The 19831-nt window shown below is 49.6% G+C and overlaps 1 protein-coding gene and 1 non-coding gene across 2 annotated transcripts in view; one reads left to right on the top strand and one right to left on the bottom strand.

The window, feature by feature from the left end:
• The window catches only part of LOC115650666 (zinc finger protein 501-like), a 1041190-nt gene that overhangs the window by 509482 nt on the left and 511877 nt on the right, over nt 1-19831 (top strand). The window lies entirely within an intron of this gene.
• Nucleotides 15138-15211, bottom strand: TRNAT-UGU. The gene has a single exon. It is a non-coding gene; the product is annotated as a tRNA-Thr (tRNA).

The raw sequence follows: 19831 nt of genomic DNA, 5'->3' as shown, positions 1-19831 counted from the left end.
CTCCTGCCTAGTCTTGACTATAAAGTCTGGCCCTGGTCCTGGGCCCTCCTTCCTTTAAATGCCATGTGGGCAAGAGGAAGAGTGTGGCAGCTGCAGGGACAAAGTTGTGGACATCAGGTGAAGCAGCGAGAAACAACCATATGATCAACCCACAGGAATCTCTAGCCAGACTATTAAGTTCTACAGCCCCAACCTATAGCAGCCAGCCCATTGAACCAGCCGGACCAAAGACCTATCTCCAGTGGGCATCAGTCACCCAGCAGGAAGGAAAAAGCCTTGCTTTTAGTTCACCTTGAGTGGGGCTAGCCAAGCACATTTTGCTCCAGGGCTTTGTAGCAAAGCAACATACCTCTAGGAGGGCTCACTGAGATTTGAACTCAGACTCCAGGAGTCAGAAAACCTGAGTGCTGTCCATTACACCATGGGACCTGCTATTACTTCATTTTCTAGACCCCCTGTGACTCTCAGCTGGCTGGTTTGCACTCTGAACTAATTGCTTCCCACTAGTGGCTTCCTCTCACAGGACTCTTTCTCCTCCTCCAGCGACTGTGGTCCTGCACTATCAGATCCGCAGGTCCTGCCCTGAGTCCCCGCATCCCCCTGCTTTGTCTCCATTCCCTGCAGGCTGCAAAAATGTCAGGGGAGGCCGCTCCTCCCTTCACTTGGTGCTCCTGCTCATATCAGCCAGCTGCAGCCTCATCTCCTGGAACTCGGGCAGGTGTCGTTTGATCCAGTCGTACAGTCACACGCTGACTGGCTCCCCAGCCTGGATGGCCTTGTGGAAATCCCACAGGTGATGCTGCAGGACTTGACACCATTGGTTTCTTTAATATTCCACTGTTTTCCCGACCACCAGAACAAAGCCGCCAGCTCCTCCCTCACCGACTCCCACCAATACCCCTGGTTGCCATAGAACCCTCTGCTACTTTCCCGTTCTGCCAACACCGCCAGGCCTCGCCATCCTGCTCCTTTATCTTGCAAGTTCTGGATGTTCAGCTTCCAATATCCTCTGCTGTGGGTTAGGGAATTGCCCACATTGAGCACACGGTGAGCGTTGCGTGATACGAACAGTCCATTGGCACGACCCTGCACTGGGCTGTCAATGTGCTTTCCTTCATGTAAATCCGGTCAATGCGACTCCTGGCCTGTCCCTGCAGAAACATGTATCCCCTCTGCGGCTGGTGTTAGCTTGGGTCAGAGGAATAGGAGGCTACCACCCACCCCCGCACTGGTTCCACTACAGAGAAACACATCCTCTAAGCCAACCTCGCTACAGACCTGCACCCAGCTAATGCTCATCATAGAAGACTTTCCTCTGACGATCAGGAAAATAGGACCGGCAGTCCTCAGGTCAGCTGCAACAATTGAAATCCCGCCCCAACACCAAACACTGTCCAGAGGAAGGGAGCCAGTTCCCTCCATAGAACTTTCCTTTCACGCCTTAATTGGGGACCATACACACTAATATAGCTGTAACCAGTGCCACAGAGCACAAAGCCCACCAGTAATGCCCTCCCTGATTGGAGTTCCAGCCCCTTCTGTACTCGCATCATGAATGTGAAGAACAAGACTCCAACCCCATCATTCTTCCCTGGCCTGAAGGATCAGAGAGATGGGCCCTGTCATAACATTTTTTCCCAGATCTGGACCTTAGCGTCCAAAATATGGGTGTTAGCATGAAAACCTCCAAGCTTAGTTACCAGCTTGGACCTGATAACGCTGCAACCAGCCAGGGATTTATACAGTGCCTAGCTCACTGTGGTCTCCCCAAAACCTTCCCTGGGGGACCCCCAGACTCAGATGCCTTGAGTCCTACAACAAAGGGAAATAACCCCCCTCCCCTTGTTTCCTGGTTACTTCCTCCCAGGCTCCCCTCCCTGGACGACCCTAGGAGATTCCCTGCTTCCAGTCCTGGAAACACAAGTACCGAGAGAGCTAATCTCTCTTCCCCCTTACCCAGAGGGTATGCAAAGTCAGGCTTAGTAAATCTAACACAAAGAGATTTCCCCCCTGACTTCTTCCTCCCACCAATTCCCTGGTGAGCTGCAGACTCAATTCCCTGGAGTCCCTACTAAAGAAAAACTCCAACAGGTCTTAAAAAAAAAGCTTTATAAAAAAAAAGAAAAATACATTAAAAATAGTCTCTGTATAAGGTGAAAATATACAGAGTCAATTGCTTAAGAAAAAAAAGTAAATAAACAGCCTTATCCAAAAAGAATACAATTCAAAACACTCCAGCAACTACACACATGTAAATACAAAAGAAAACAATATAAACCTATTGTCTTATTATCTTTGTACTTACAACTTGGAAACAGAAGATTAGAAAGGCAGGAGATAGAAAAATCACTCTCAGAGCCGAGAGGGTCAGACACAAGACAAAGAACAAAGAACTCACACCCAAAACTTCCCTCCACCCAGATTTGAAAAAGTTTTGTTTCCTGATTGGTCCTCTGGTCAGGTGTTTCAGGTTACTGGTGTTACCCCTTTACAGGTAAAAGAACATTAACCCTTAGCTATCTGTTTATGACAGGCCCTTCCACCAATAACCCTCTGCCCTTCAAGCTACCCTAGACTTGTTAATATGCATTTCCTGAACACCCAACATGTTCAAGTTCAGCTGCTCCAAGGGACTGAACATCAAGCCTCTCCTCCTGGGCCCCCAAATCCCTTCCATCTTCCACACAGCCATTTTCACAACTGCCCCTTCCAGGGTACTGCTCTCCCTCAGCTGCACAGAGGAGTTTTCATCCCCTATACCCGTCTGTCACTGCCCAGCAACCCCTCTGACACCATTCCTGAGGGCCACCCTGCCTCACTCTCTTCCTGCCATATTGGGACCACTAATAACTCATGTAGGAGAGGCAGCTCCCATCCTTCATTGTTAAAGGTCAGGCCAGCCAACTAGGGGCAGAAGCCCACAGTATCTTTTCCTACTGCAGAGCCCAAGCTCAGGGACTCACCTTGGGTGCAGACACTGCTGTGCTCCCAGAAAACAAACAACCACAGTACAAAGAGGGATGACAGGGGCTGCCAAAGCCTGGGATTGAGCTACAGACCTTCAGGTCTTCAGTCTAACACACTCCCAACTGAGCTACTTTGGCAGCTGTTTGGAAGTCTTTTAGCCTGCTGCTTCTCTGCCTGGGATGTTTTTGCAGCAATTGCCCACAAAAAGGACGTCATTGTGAGCTGCCCACGAAGAGAAGATTCGCTTTTGCATGTCTTGCTCAGCTTGACTTGCTGCCTCACCCTGTTCCTGCCTTAGTGCCCGGGTTGACCTGGTGGCAGAAGGGGACTGGAGGCCAGTAGCGCGGGGAGGAGGTTGACCTGGACCCTGAACTAGATTAGACCCTGGCGGCGAAAGTCTGGCCACCACTTGCCGCCCCACCCTGTTGTCCAGGCTTCCCCTACTGGACGTCATTTTGGGAGAGAAGTGGGGCTTCTGCCTCCCCTCCCCGATTTTCACACCGCAGAGGAGTGCAAACAGGAAAACGAAAGGCTGCTCCACACCCCCACCGGAGGAACCCGGCACCCTTAGCTGTGTTGAGTAAGAAGTGTCTGTTGCCTGACAGGGCCTGTTGCCTGACAGGGCCTGTCCCCAAGGAGCTGGAACAGCAGCTGCCGCCTCCCCCTCGGCTCTAGGCTGTGGGAAATGCTCATTGCCTGGCTGCATGGGTGGATGCTGCTCCGTGCTCTGGAGAGTGTCTGTATTGCTCTGTCAACCCCCTGTCTTCACTGAGCCAGTCTGGTAAGTGCCCCCTCCGACTCGGCAGCTGAAAGTCTGTGCAGACGTCAACACCCCTGCCAGCCCCGCAGGCAGCAGATGCGCCAGCCCCCCTAGCACCACAAGGGCACTCAATGCACTTCCTGTGAGGAAATGGCTCCTTGGCGTCCAGCTGCTACAGTGAAAGCCAGGAGAGAGCAGTGTCTGGCTCACTTTTGGGGAGAGAAGAGACCTGATGAGTGTGGATCTCCCTCAGTCTCCCCCGCAATGCTGGTCACTTTTATTGTCACTGTGATAGTAAGTGCTTCCCTTCAGGGCTGGCCTTAGAGGGGACCGGGGTCCAGGACAAATCCCCTCCTTTCTTCCCCAGGCCCTGTCCCCACTCCACCCCTTTCCCCAAGCCCCCACCCCTGTCCCATCTCTACCCAACCAGCATGTTCCTGCCCCATTCCTCTCCCTGTCCCTGCTCCTCCCCATCGCCCCTCCAGTACCCCACTGAACAGCTGAGCACCTTTTTTTTTCTGTTGTGTTGTAGCCCCGGAGCACCCATGGAGTCACTGACTTGGATCCTTTCATACTCTAGACAGAGGAGAAGAACCAGGGCTATGGCTGATCTGTGGGGCACCAGTGAGTGGCAGAGGGTTCAGGCACTGAGAGTTTGCCTGACACCTCAGGGACACAGTGTGAGGTGGTGCCCCAGGGATCTCTATGAAAGGAGCAGATCAGGATTTACTTGGGGTGGGGAGAGAATTGAGAGTTTCTCAGGGGGTTGTAGAGAGGTATTGCCCGGGTGAGAGACTGGCTAAAACACAGGCTTTGTTGTGAGCAGGATTCAAACCTGCGCAGGGGAACCCTATTGAATTTCAACTCTAATGCCTTAACCACTCAGCTATGACCACAAAACTACCCCACTTCCAGAGAAACTGGTAAAGAACCACAATGCCCAGGCATGAAGCCATCTGAACTACAGAATTCCCACAGCAAACCTGGCTCCCAAAGCACAGGGGGGATTTGGGGTTCGTTCTCTTTGCTTAGCCATGTGCAGTTGCACAGAGAGCGCTTTTAAAAGTCTCCCCTCTCACAGAGCTGGAATGGGAAATGATTCTGAACTTGAAGCCTGATGTGAATGACGATGTCTGGACCACAAGGCCAGGGACTGATCTTTGCTATAGAAACCAGTGACACACGGAACCAGGCTAAGGAAACTGTTTCCTGGAGTCAATAACTGGAATAGCAGCAGTATTGTGCAGCAAAATGTCTCACAAGAGGAGTCAGTGCATTGGTGGTTCGGTTGCAGAAGTCACAGCTACAGCGAGGGAGGTCTAGCTTTGGTCTCTGGCCAACAGAGGGATGAGTTTTATTATCTTCAAATTTCAGTAGAAAAATTCAGACCCAAACTGTGTGTGGTGGCGGTTTCTTTAGTTTGGTTTGTTTTTCTCATTTGAAATGTTCTTGATCATTTTTCTGGAAAAACTATTTGGACAAGGCCAAGGAAGAGTTAGAAAAATTACAAATCTCCATGGGAGTGAGGGGGTCTCAGCACCAGGGGAGGGGTGGAGATTTTCATGGAGGGAAGTTGAGAAGATAAATGAGAGGCTTTTGCTCCAGCAGAGGGAGTGGCTTGGCAGTTTCATTTTCACCAAGTGAATCCCCCCCCACACACATTGCTCCCCTGCTGCTGCTACCCCAGCTGAAACCCCACTGTCACCCCAAACATGTGACCTACAGCTTCCTGCTGACAAAGCCCTTATCTATCAGAGACAAAATCCCCTCGTCTGTCCCTTCTCCCAGCTGAGCCCTCCGCCCCCAGAGCCCAGGACAACCCCAACCTAGCCATGCCCGGAGTTTGGGCTTAATCTTCAAGGCCGAGCGCAAAACCTTCAACCGGCCACGTTTCGTTCCCTTCCCACGTTGGCCCAAGTGGCAAGGGGGAAACGGATGAGACACGCTGGCTGGAAGACGCCTCCCTCCCACTTCTCTACTGCCGTCTGTGACATTATTAATATAAGCTGGGATCGTAGAGATCATTGTTGCCACCACTGTTATATATTTGCAGCAAATATTGTACAAAGGTTGTTGTGTGAGGTGTATATGACAAGGTTATGATTTGCTGGTTATAATTATACTAGCTGTATATGTCTACCATTTTTGTATTTGAAGTTATGAATATGGGCTATGTACTTGTATCTCAAATGTATTTGATTCCAAGCAGCCTCAGTGTCGTCAGCCCCCAACTCCTTCAGGAGTCCATAGCAAAGAAACACCCCCCATACACACTGTCCTGGACTCCCTGGGAGGTGCCTTCCCTGCCCCCCACCTAATGGAGCACCAAGGATTGAAGTGGCAGCATCCAGTGTCAGTGAGGTTCAGTGGCTCAGGCCAGACACCTGAGCTGGGGACCCGCCCCCATAGCACTGCTCTAGGACCTGGGCCCAGGGTGTTCACAGCCCCCTCCTCACCCCTCCCAGAGCCCAGCCTGGTTCTCACCTGGAACAAAGCAGAAGAGTCCATCGGCCTCACTGCTCTCCGAGTCCCAGGCGCTGCTGCTGTCCCATGGGGAGCGGGTTGAGCTGCTGGGGCTGGGAGAGGGATCCTCCACCTCCTGCCCTGGGAAGGTCCCCACTGACTGGGCAGGGCGATGCCTCCTGCTGGAAATTAGGGCTGGGCTCCTGGGGCCGCTGCTGCCCACACAACAAGCCCCAGAGCCACCCTGCCTGGTTCCACTCCTGGGCTGGGTCCTGCCTGCACAGCTGCATCCTGGCCCAGCTCCATTTTGGCCTGGCCAGTGCATCTCCCATCTCAACGCCTGCGCTGGGAGCAGGTTTCCTCTTTCAGAAGGCTGGGCACTTCCACCTCCTGGCGCGGCTGGGAGCTCCTTCCCTGCCAGCGGGGACCGAGGGGCCGCTCCGCTCCTGGGGAAAATGTCAGCTGCTTCCCTCAGGCTCTGGGGCCATCTGCAGAACCTTCTTCCTGAACATCCTCAGGAGCCTGGCCATCCTGGAACTGAGCGAGGAGCAGGCATGAGTCTGGGGTCAAGGCAGCCTCTCACTAACCAGCCTGTTTGGTCCCTCCCCATCCCTGCCCCAGCCAGAGCAGCTCCTCTTCCCCCACACAGGGGTGCAGGGAGTGCAAGCTACACACACTGGCAGGAGTTCATTGCATGGTCTGCTCCCCCTCAACGTTCCCCGTTGTCATCCCTGGGGCTGCAAGAACCGGGGAGTCTTGTCCTTTTCGAGCACTGGGGTCAGTTACAAAGACCATCGGTCACTTTGGACAAGCAAGTCCCCCCTGCCAGCCCAGGACACACTAATGCTTCCCCCCCCCCCCGCTCAAGCTAGAGAAGGAACAGAACCCAGGAGTCTGGACTTCTTCTGGGAAACCATTCCCCACTTCAAAGTTCCTAGGCATAGCAATGCCAGGGCCCCCTCATTTCCCATTGATTTGCATGCTCAGCAGCTCACCGGGTCTGGTCCAGCTCAGAGACTCTCAGCCTGGGGAACAGTCTCCTACAAGGGAAGGGCTGGGAGCCCCTTTGCTGAGACCTTGCCAAACACATTGGAGATGGCTCTGGAGAAGCCCCTCCCCAGTCTGAGAATGAGGGGCTCCTGGGGACTGTTTGCAAATCCAATGTCCTTTGGGAGAGATTCTCTCCCCCTCTTTCTGCCTCTCCCCAAACAGACAGGGGACACCACCGAGGATCTCTAAGGCCACTCACTTGCTCTGGTGACGGAGCGATGGGTGGAGGATGTTCAGTGTCATCCCTCGCCCTTCTCCTCACTCTCCAAGCCCAAGGCAGGTGACCTGAGGAGTTACCCTGCCCAGCCAGCAGACAGAGTGATGACATTGGGTGATCTGCTGGCTGTGAAAACAAGAGTTTGTCTTATTGCCAAGGAAAGGAGAAACTTGGCCAGCAGCAGGGGGTGCAGAACATCACCCTAGTGTGGGGATGACAGCACGTCCAGGATCCTGAAATCCCAGCACTTTACACACCTTCCTGGAGCCTCCCATCCCCCCTGGGCTGTCGGGACTATGACCCCAGCCCTACTGATGAGAAACAGGCCTGGGGAGGGGAAGCTACTGGCTCAGGGTCACACCTAGTGTCAGAAGTATGGATGGGACCCAGCAGTCCTTCTTTCCAGGCCCCTTCGCTAACCACTGCTGCACACTCCTTCCCACAGCTGGCAATTACAAGCAGGCCCTCATGGCACCTCCCCCCGCCTTTGAGAGGGAGTGTGCTCTGCTGGAGTGACTGCGCCAGGGGATTGGGAGTCAGGACTCCTGAGTTCCATTGCTGGGCATTTAATACTTTCCCACTATTGAAAAGTGCTGGAAGATTCCCCCAGCCAAAGCTGCTATGACAGTGCTAAGCCGCATCTGACCATTCCAGGAGGAGAAGTGTTTGGCTCTGGGGTTTCACTTCAGCCCAGTCTATAGAGAGGGGCCCAGCCATGGAGTTTGGCTCAAGAAGACCAATTCTCCAATTTGTTAAGGACGTTTTGAATTCCAATCCTGTGCTCCAAAGTGCTTGGTGTCAGTCGCAAATTTTAGAAGCATGCTCTCCACTCAATTTTCCGAATCATTCATGAAACTATTGAATAGTACCGGATCCCGGACTGATCCCTGCCAGACCCACTAGGTGCATCCTCTCCATTGGACAGCCAAACATGGAGAAGGGCTCTTGGAGTCTGGGCTTTCAACCAGCTCTGGACCCACATCACATTGATTGCATCTAGACTGCATTTCCCTCGTTTGTTTGTGAGAATGTCCTACGGGACTGTGTCGAAAGCCTTAGTAACACCAAGTTAGATCCCATCTACTGTTTACCCACCTCCCTTAGGCCCGGAACCCTGACAGAGAAGGAAAGAGGATTCTTTTGGAATGATTTGATCTTGACAAATCCATGCTCACTAGTCCTAAGAACCAAAGTATCCTGTAGGTGCTGCTGACAAACTGATTGTTTAAGAATGTATTCCAGGATCTTTCCAGCTATGGAAGTGAGGCTAGCTAGTCTGTAAGTCCCAGGGTTCTCTTTGTTCCCCTTTGAAAAATAGGTCCTGTCTTGTTCATGGATGGGAAGATGTTCTTTTTCAGGGATCTCAGAAGAGAAGTGGGGCACAACACCTGGTTTGTTAAGGCCACGAAAACAAAGGCAGCAACCTCTTCTCTCCTGCTTGCAAAGAATTCCAGGTACCTAAGAGACAGGGACTCCCATCCCTGAATGGGCTTTAAAAAAGGCAGTGGTTAAAAAGTTTGGCCCGGACCATTTCTTGTTTCTGCAGACTAGATAGTTTAGCAAACTTTAGAATTCCTTGGTGCTAAACACTGTGAAACTCCCCTTTCTCCTTCACAGAGGGCTTTAACGCCCCTTATCTCACTCAGGCTTATGACTGCCCAGAGTTCAAGAATTGTCCCTGTTCCCATTGGACAGATGTGGAGGAGCCTGAGGTACAGAAAAGGGAAGTGACCTACCCAAGGGCCTACACAGCAAGGCGGTGGCAGAGCCAGAAAGAGAAGCCACCTGTCCTGACTCCTGTTCTAACAAACAGCAAAACCTCCCAGAGGCAGGGATAGAGCCCAGGAATTGAGATGGTGGAGAAATGTCATTGAAACCGTTTCTGTCAGAAAATCCCCTTCAGACTAAACCAGTTTGTTTCTTGAAATCAAAACAAGTGGGATGAAAGTTCTTTGCAAAAAGATTTAGTTGCAAAACAAAAGCATCTCTTGTTTGTCAGAGAGTGTTAAATTGTCTCACCGCACACAAAGAGGAGACACTTAGATCACAAACATTAGATAAGATGCTTCAGTCTGAGCTAAGTAGTTGCTGCTCTTAATAATTTCAAAATAAAAAAATACAAATAAAATCAACTATTTCAGCTATTCTATTATGTCATATACTGCTCTGAGTAAACGTGATAGGACACCTCATATTATGCACTACTCCCAGTGACACTCTCCAATGGATCCCTGTCCTCCACCCACTGTGAGATAGGTAGGAGTGGATCATTATTATCCCTACTTAAAAGAGGGTGAAGCTAAGGATGAGAAAGGAGAATTAACTTGTCTTAGGTCACACAGCCAGTCAGTGGCAGAGTTGGGAATAGGACCCAAGAGCCCTGATTTTGAAATTAACCATCATATCTTGAATTTCAAACATTGACTGACTTGAGTAAAGTGTTCTCAAATGAGCTCCAGACCAACAACAGCACACAGTAATCATTCAGCAAGTATTTGAGGAGAACTGCAATGTTAGAGAGAATCATGAACTGCACAAAGACCATTCATACAGAGAAGCAGCAAAATTCATCAAACATATAGCTGGTTATGACTTATTTCCTTGGTCTTAAAAGAGAAAAACAAGGATCTGAGTCTCCTCCCTGTCAATAACCCCCTGCTCAGCCAATCAGGGTAGAGACTGAGTACGGGAAGCTGAGGGTTCTCACCAAAGAGCCCAAAGAATGGCCCAGGTCATGGGTAGGGATCACTGCCAGAGCACTATTTCAGCCCCACATTTTTGGGTGGACCTCCCACAGAGGGAGGTGCAGAGCACTCCCCTGCAACACACACACACACACACACACACACACACACACACACACACACACACACACACACCTCTCTCTTGGTGTTGGGAGGGGAAAAGGAGAAAGGACAAAAGAAACAAGAGACAAAGAGAAAGGAGTGAAGGATGGATGGAGGAAAATGTGAAATCAAAAGGACAAACCCTAATGTCCCCAGTGATTCTAGGGGACAAAATCCCAGGTATGGAATAAAATTCTACCTCCTTAAGCTTGTGTTTTCCATGCCTAGAATTCAACTCTCACCAGATGGATCAGACTGAACAGGTTTCAAACCTCGAGGAGGCTCTTACCTTCTAAACAGGCTCTTTTCTAGTAAAATCAGGAAAAGGGAAGGAGAAAACTTGAAAGAGGTTCCTCCTGGCACTCATATATGTGAACCCGAATAATCTCTCAGTCCTCAAAGAGAGACCTGGAGAAGGAGACTTGCTGAAGCAAAACCACAGGGGTCTCAGGTTTCCCTGGCCCCTTGCCCCTGTCTTGCCTGACTGATGTCAGCATCTCTCTGTGAGGTCACCACCTCCCCACCACCTTTGACCAATAGTCTGAGGTACTGCAAAAGGCCTTTGTGATGTCATTGCCACACCCCTCCCTTGCTGTGCTAATGTCCTGCTCTTGCTCAGGCACTTTGGAGGTTTGAGCTACTCCCTGTGGATCACCCCACTCAAGAAGTGTTTGTTCTAGGAAGCAAGTCTGCTAGACAGTAAAACATCAGACGCTGCTCCCAATGCTACACTCAGTTTTTCAGAAATTAGTAAACTTTATGGCCAGAAGAGACCATTAGAGCATCTAATCTGACCCCCTGCATATCAGAGGCCTCCTGTATGGCACAATAGCTACTTTTGGGGTAAACACATTCCAGAAAGGCATCTAGTCTTCATTAAATGGCATCAGGAGATGGCAAATCCATCACTTTCCTTGGTAGCTTGCTCCTGTGGTGAATCATCCTCGCTGTTGAATATTTGTGTCTTATTTGTAATATGAATTTGTCTCTTTTCACCTTCCAGCCATTGGGTCTTGTTAGGCCTTTCTCTGCTCAATTAAAGAGCCCTTTCATACCCAATCTTTTCTTTCCATTAAGGCACTTCAACACTTCAGTGAAGTCACCTTTCAATCTTCTTTTGATAAGCTAAACAGGTTGAGCTCTTTCAGTAGCTCACTAGAAGGCATTTTTCTCCAGCCCTCAGAACATTTGTTGGCACTTTGGTCATCAGACTCCTGAACTGCAGCTGGATGTGGTTCTTGTTCTTCTGCACAGCATAGCTCCTGGAGAAGAGGGATCTGCAAATGTACATTCATATGATACCTTTGTTTAATTGATGAAAACATAAACTAGACACTTAAAAGATTGGAACTGATTTCAGCTGATGGACACATTTGATAGATTTTTATGCATTTGGACAGTGGAATGTTGAGTGTTTACATTCATATCAAGCACTCCTGTATAGTGGAGCTCCTGAACATAATGGAGAATGAAAATGAAAATGTTGTTTTTTTTAATTTTTTTTAAGAAAGAAAGAGGGTTATAAGAGAACACTGAGGTTTGAACCAAGAACACCTTGATTGGCAGTCAAGCACTCTACCACTGAGCTCTACGCCCATGATAACAGTAACATGGAATCATTATTTCCCAGGACTTCGAAGGACAAACCCTGCTTCATTGAGGTTCTTTGCCATTCCCAGACCACAGGTGGTTTTGAAAATGGGGTTTGATTAAACTTCTTAAATGTGGTAAACACCACAGCTTGCGCACCCACCGATATAGCTTCTCCCACTGACATAGCTGCCACCTTTTGGGAAGTGGATTAATTACACCTACAGGAAAACTCTCTCTCATCAGCATAGAGCAGTGGTTCTCAAACTGTGAGTCAGGACCCCAAAGTGGGTCATAACCCTGTTTTAACAGGATTGCCAGGGCTGGCATTAGACTTGTTGGGGTCTGGGGCTGAAGCCTTCAAGCTCTGGTTTTGCCCTCCCCCAACTGGGGAAGGGCTCAGGACTTTGTCTCCCCTGCCTCTCCCCAGTGTGGAGAGGCTTGGTCCCTTTCCAGGGCTATGTAGTAAGTTTGGCAGAAGGGGGTTACTGTGAACAGAAGTTTGAGAAACCCTGGTATAGAGCCTCTGAATAGGTCTAGACTTGGCTCTTTGGGTAATCAGACACTGAACATACAGCCATGAAGAAACCATACACCAGGCAAGAATCAAACCTCCACAGAAAGACACCTATTGCTTTCTAACCCAGCTCCCTAAGCACTCAGCCACAACCACTTAACCAAGAAGCTTTTCTACACTATGGTTCTGTTCTCACTGAAAGGTCATTTCCAATTGCTCAGATCAACATTAGGGAAAATGGTGCCCTGGGCAAAGCTTGTACTTTGGCACTTCCCCATTGCCCCTGGACGATCCCCACTCCCCCTTACTGCTAGCTCCTGCACTCCCAAACCTTGCACCTCCTTCACTCCTAACTCCTGCCCCCTCCTGTCCCCCCTTTGCCCTTAACTCCCTGTGCCACCAGCCATTGCCCCTCTCCTGCAGCCCTTTCACATGGTTCCAGTGCTGGGGGCCCCGCACTTGTTCTCCCTTTCCCTGGGCTTTGGCATCACTAGCCCCTGATTAGTAAGTAGGGTTCAATGGTCCCCAAAATGTGGGGCATGACTCTTAGGGGGACACAGAGGAACATTCATGGGGGCACCTCAGGGCCTGAGCCAGCCCCCATGGAGGTAGCAGCACTCAGCCCCACTCTTTCCCAGCTCTTCCCCAACCCCACCCTCAGCTTGGGCCTCTGGCTCTAAGGTCGGCCTCAACCCCCTTACTCCTGTCTGCACCCCTCTCCCCAGCAAGCAACAGCCCCAGTTCTCAACCACAGCTTCCGAGGTTCCACAGCCATGAATAAGAGGGCACAGTGTGAAATGTTTGGGGACCACTGTTTTAGGATGACGCTCTCAATCACTTCTATGCAGTCCAATAAAAGCTACTTCTCACCCACCTACCCCTCTATCAGGACCAACTAGGTATGTTCTGCTGCCCTTCACTCATACAGGAAGGATAACAACATTTCATTCCATTCAATCCTAAAGTGATTCGTAACCCACCACCATCCAAAACTGGTCATTTTGGCAAAGTGGCCCTATCATGCTGCATACCTAGGTGTGTCTATGCAAACACGGTCTGTTCCTGAAGTCTTTCCCCTAGCTCCTCACTAGTTGTGAGGGGGGAGCTCATTCAGACCCTGCTTTTGCTTAGTATTTAAAAACTCCTTATTGTCCCTATCTCTGCTGACCTCAGATTTCTCCTGCTGTCTCCTTCTTGCTAGCTCAGATGAGATGGTCAAGTGGTTAAGATAGTGAAGTGTTAATCTATTGTGCTTCGTATGCATGGGTTCAAATCCCATTCTCGTTGGGTGTTTTTAGTCTTCACTCCTCCTTTATAGACAACCATCTCCCCCTTTGGTACAATAATAGCTCAAGCAATGTTGCTTCCTGCAAACAAAAACCTTCTGAGAAACTCAGACCCTCCCCCCCCACCCTGTGCTTTAAAAAAATGTCTAAATCCCAGATTTCCTAAAAAAAAAAAAGAATTCTTTAGTCCTGTCTTTCTTAGTTTTTATCTCAAAAGGTAACATCTTCATCATCTTCCCCAAACACCCTGGGATCTGCCCAAATTATTAAAATACACTCAACCTGAGCAAGGCCAGAACAGTGAACCACAGCTAGTGTCTAGGCCAAGCTGTTCTGAAGGAGGCAACTCAAACATTTTCTCCCTGCGTCTCCTGGCAAGGTCTGACTGAGAAAACAAAATTTCCCAAACTGAAAATTTTCTGCTGAAAAACCAATACTAGTCTGTTTGGGGACTTTGGTTTGAAAGTATTATTATTATTCTCTTCTGCTTTCTGAATCAGTTCAGTCTTTGTCCTCCAGGTGCGTTTCCAGCTGCTTAGTTGTGGGGGAGAGAGGCCAAGTCATGATGTCTCTTCCCCTCTTTCATAGTTTCTTCCAACTTGCTAGGAAGCTCCTTTGCTACGATGTGAGTCAAGCAGTGTCCATTATTGCTGTGCTATCTCGGAGAAATCTGCATTGTACACGGTTCCTGGGATAGTCCTTGGGAGTGTGGAGACCTTCAATGGGACAGCAGCGAGTCTGGCTCCTCCCTTCTCGCACCTGAAAGGCTGGTGGTGGGCATTTCCCAACCTCATAACATATCTCAGTAATGCACACAGAGCAAAACTTCATAACTTCCCAACCAATACTAGCACACACAATCCAACAAGATATTAATGTTCAACAGATCAAGACTTTTGAAATCATACCTCACCAGGCAGACTTTGTACAAACCATGTCATCATTATATGAGAGTGGTGAATATGGGGTTTCCAGGTGCTGCTTTGAGCACAACGTGCCACACCTGGGCTTCCATTGCAATGGAGACGTATCCTTAGAGTCCATCTCTCCTGGGATAAAGATGGCAGCAGGGCAGAGCTGGGTCATCTGACTTGGGCTCCTAGATGTAAAGCTGAGGGACTAAAAACTGTGGTGTAAATATTTGTGTTCACACTGAAGCCTGGGTTCAGAAACCCTCGCACCTCATGGGGCCTCAGAGGTTGGGCTCAAGCCCATATGTCTGCACTGTAATTTTATAGAGGTTGAGAGGGAGTTTAGCAAGTGGAAATGGTAAAACCACATTGAGAGGATTGGACCACTGACCTATCAGCTCTTAACACCCAAACTTTCAGTAACTCTATTGTCAGTGTCTGTGAGTGTAATTTAAACCATAGGTCCATCTAGCTCTGAATCTTGTCTTCTGACAGTAGCCAATACCAGGTGCCCCAAAAGCCAGTTCCTAAGGCACCACCGGGAGTTGAACCCAGGATCTCCTGTTTACAAAACACATGCTTTAACCAGCTAAGCCACGGTGCCTGCTGTTCTTTAAACAGTGTATCTGCCCACAGCTGACTCTCTGCCAAGCCCCACTGGGCCCTAACAAGTGTTGCTTGTGTTTGGCTTCTGTGAAGCAGAGGAACAGGTGAAGATTTGCTCCCAAGGTGTGTGTGTGATTCTTTGGACAGGTCTACACTACAAAATTAGGTTGGTGTAATTACATTACTTAGGCTGGCAATGCAGTTATATCAACCTAATCCCAGTGTAGATAGCAGCTCAGCTGTCAGAACTTTCTGGAGCTATGAAAGGGGAGGGGACCAGCCTCTGTAGCAGGAATGCAGGGCAGGCAAGTTCACAGCAGGCATGGTGGGATACTGGTGGAGGCCAGTTATGATGATATAATGACCAGTAGCATTTACACTGTCAATTTGTCGCTTTAAGTTTGCTGCAAAAAGCTCTAGGCCTCTCATCAAGGTTGTTTTATTTTGTCACCAAAACAGAGCAGTTTTGTCGCCAAACGTGGCATTGCATTGTGTACACGAGCCATAAACTGCTGTCCGAGGGAGCGTTGTGTGTTTTTCACACACCTGAGCAATATAATTCTGCTGAAATAACTTTGAGTGCAGACCTGGCCAAAGATTCACACACACACACAGCTTGCAAGGAAAACCTCACCTGCTCCTCTGCTTTGCAGAATCCAAACACATGCAAAGCTTGTCAGGCCCCGGTGGGGATGGCAGGGAGTCAGGTGTGAGCAGACAGTGTGTTTTAGCCACAGGCTGGCATCATGGTTTGTCTTGCTAAAGCATCTGTTTTGTAAACAGGAGATCCTGGGTTCAACTCCTAGTGGTGCCTTGTTGAGTAACTCTTGGGGCACCTAGTATTGGCTACTGTCAGAGGACAAAACACAGAGCTAGATGGGCCTTTGGTCCAGCCCAGGGTGGCTGTTTTTATGGTTTAAATATACTCAGAGGCACTGATAATAGTTACTGAAAGTTTGGGAGTTAAGAGCTGATAGGTCAGTATTCTAGCCCATCACAGATGACCTCCTCCCTCTGGGATAGAGGCAGGTCTGGGTTCTCACACCAAATGGCTCATTGTGGCTGCCAGAATCTGTGGGCAGCTTGTTTAGTTTCCACCGAGGGTTGAGTCCTGCTTCATGTACCATGTGTGAGAATGAAAATCCTAAACCGCCCTTTGAAATAACAAATGCAGCAGGACGTGTTATTGTTCCTGCTCCAAAGCAGATAGACCAATGGAGAAATGCCAATGAGTTCATGGTAATACTCCACTGCCATTTTACCTTTTTTGCTTGCTAAACTCCCTCCCAACCTCGTGGGGTCCAGAGCCCGGTATTGAGCCTGAGCCAAGATGTCTACACTGCAAATTTGCCACCCCAGAGCCCAAGCTCCGGGAGTCTGAGCTGGCATGGGGCAGCCCAGGGTGTTTCATTGCAGTGTGGACATAGCCTAGCATTATGTCGACACTGCCATTAACACAACCAAGCCACTATTCTCAAACCCTGGGTCAGTTGATTCAGGCTTGTGGGGCTTGTGCTACAGGGTTATAAAATTACAGTGTAGATACTTGGGCTTGAACCCAGCCTCCGAGACCCCACAAGTGGTGAGGGTCTCTGAGCTTGGGCTCCAGGAGCCCAAATCAGATCACCCAGCCCAGCGGGATTTTATCACAGTATAGATGGCCTCTCAGGGTATGTCTACACTGAAATTTAAGCCCAGGGATAGCAGAAGTCATGTCAGAGCCCCAACACATAAACATAAACCACGAGGGAAAGACCCACCCCCAAATAAGCTGAGCAGTGTCCTTTCCCTACGGTTCGTAAGTCCAGCAACCAAAAGTCCTTTAACATGAGCCATACCCTCTCTGCACCCCTCTCACAGCTGTTGTGCTTAGTCAATGCAAGCCCAGAGGTGCCTCTGTAGAGTTCACCTGCCATCCTGGGTGGAAAAGGGAGAAAATAAGAAGGCACCATACTCACTATGTTGTCTAGGGACTCAATCACTCCTCCACAGCCACCCTGTCCTAAAGTTGCTGTAACCCCTAAATTTTAGTATTAGGACCCACGCCCCGGCCCACTTGGCTTTGGAACCCATGTCTCCTGCCTAGCAAGTGCTATTGAATTGAGGGTAAGTCCCTCAATCGGGGTCTGCCGAGCACAATTTTGCTGCCCTCGCTTCACACAACAGGATAACAACCCTTTATTTCTCCTGCCCCAATAACAAGGAAACTGGGAATCCAACACCAGCCAAATGTGATCATTTTGGCAAGCAATCCAAAATATTTCCAACATACTGTAAAATCCACATGCAGACTCATAAACGAAACCTTGCAAGAAAATCTTCCTGAGGGAGTCTGAAGCACCTGGTGCTGGAGGGAAGGAGGGAGCCGTGGGTTGGGATTGAGGGTCACTGGGAATAGGAGGGGGCTGTGGGTTGGGACTAAGGGGCACTGGGAATAGGAGGGGGCTGTGGGTTGGGACACAGGAGAAAGGTGAAGAGGAGTAGGCTCTGGTTGGGAGTGAGGAGCAGTGTGCATAGGAGGGCCTATGGGTTGGGACTAAGGGGCACTGGGAATAGAGAGGACTTGGGTTTGGGCTGAAGAGCGTTGTCATTTGGGGATCTAGGAGGACAGGGGAAGGCAGCAGGTGATTCTCATTCCTTAGGGATATTCTATGTTTATGTGTGTGTGTGTGTGTGTGTGTGTGTGTGTGTGTGTGTGTGTGTGTGTGTGTGTGTGTGTGTGTGTGTGTGTGTGTGTGTGCGTGCAGGGGAGGAACATGCTGTATGCCCAGAGGCCTTTATTCCTCCAGGCTGTAAGGACATAGGGGATGTCAGGAAGTTGCCCTTTCAAACCCCCACACAAGAAGGCCCTTCTTAGGAAAGGCAAAATCCTCGAGAGAAAAAGTAACATCAAAGAGGACTCCAGAAAGACAGACTTTGAAGATCTTGGTGAGTAGTTTATCACCTAACCAGAGACTTGAACCCTCCGATTAAGAGTCTGATGCACTACCAACTGAGCCAGCCAGGCTCACAAAGGAAAAGAGCAAGTTGATGCAGACAAGAAATTAGCAAAGAAAAAGCGAGTGGGAAACAATGGGGGAAACCTGCTGCTCTCTCTCTCTTCCCAGCCCTGGCCTGGCCTGATATTAGTGCTGGTTAAAAAGAGGGGAAAGTATCAGCATCTACCAGCCTTTCATAGCTGTACAAGAATCAGGCACAATACAGAGGTGTCCATCTGCAAGTGCCGAATGGTTGGATTGGCTGATGCAGCCTGTAGATGTCCAGGGCACACTGGGATATAGAGCCAAGCATCCATCATCATCATCATTTCAAAGGGATAATGATGGGAAGGTTCACAACTGACTCAGCAGTTGCATACAAAGGTGCATGTTTGGCAGTGACACTGGGAAATTCTGGCTCCTTCTCAGGCTCAGGTTGGTCACCCCGGTCTAGATGTAGAAGTTACAACATTAAAACTTGAAAGAGGGGCCGATTTCCCCATCATTTCACACCTTCACATCCAAACACGATGACTTTCTGAATGAACCCTCTTCGTTCAGCCAGAAGATCTTGGGGTGGGTGTAGGAGTCACTGGGTAAAATTCTCTGGACTCTGTTCTGAATCAGGTCAGAGCAGAGTTACACAGTGATCTAGTCTGGCTGTAAAATCTATATATCAACACCAAATACGGTATGAAATTAATCCTCAGAAATGGCTGTTCCCCACCCAGACCCCAGCAAAGGGCTCTCCAAGGAAGGGGGCTGTTCAGGAAGGAAAGAAGGAAGATGTCTTCCACTCCCTGGAGGAATTGGGATCTGCGCTTTGGACAGAAAAGAGGGGAAGGAAATAGCCACATGATGGCAAAGGAACCTAAGAAATGAAACACAACAGGCTTCTGAGCACATTGATTCTGCACAGTGAACGAACCTGACTCCAGTGTCATGAAAAGCCAAAAAGCCGTTTCTTTCTATGCCCGTGAGAAAAGAGTTCCAATCATTCCTGCCTGTTTACTTTTGAATTATTTTACATTGTAAGGAAAATTGTAACAAAATTAGTCTGAACTTGAGCTGCCTGTTATTAAAAGCTGGTTCCAAATTCAGTTCCAACTGCCCTGCTAGAAACACCCCCAGGTCCCTGCTCCCCCCAGGAAGAGGAAAAAGAGAAATCCCCACTTGGCACTGCCCTTGGCTCCAGGCTGCTGTCCCAGGGTGCGGGTGGGGACTGATTGTTTGCTGCTGAGGAGGGAGCCAGTAGAGGCCTCTAGTGCTCTGCTCCTAGCATCTGCCCAGCCCAGGCTGTCCTCTGCTTCAGCTGCTGCTCTGGGCCTGCTCTAGAGTCAAACATGCCGGGCTCCCAGGGGAACAGAGGCTGGAACAGGGCAGCAGCCTGGGTTGGGCTGGGAAGATGCTGGGAGTTCTCATTCCCTGAGAACTGGCCTGGTTCCCTTCTCAACAGCAAACAAACCAATTCCATGCCCCCTCCCCAGAAAAACCAGCCTGGAGCCAAGGGCAGCAGGGGATGATTCCCTTCAGTTCCCACTGAGGCAGGAGAGAACCCAGGGTGTTTCTAGCAGAGCTTATGGAACTGACATGGGGAATCCAGCCTTTAATAACAGGCAGTTCAAGTTTAAACTAAGTGT

Source organism: Gopherus evgoodei, chromosome 4, assembly GCF_007399415.2.
Source record: "Gopherus evgoodei ecotype Sinaloan lineage chromosome 4, rGopEvg1_v1.p, whole genome shotgun sequence".
In the NCBI taxonomy this organism is placed as follows: domain Eukaryota; kingdom Metazoa; phylum Chordata; order Testudines; family Testudinidae; genus Gopherus; species Gopherus evgoodei.
The sequence above is the reverse complement of the archived record's forward strand: the minus strand, read 5'-3'. Positions and strand labels throughout refer to the sequence as shown.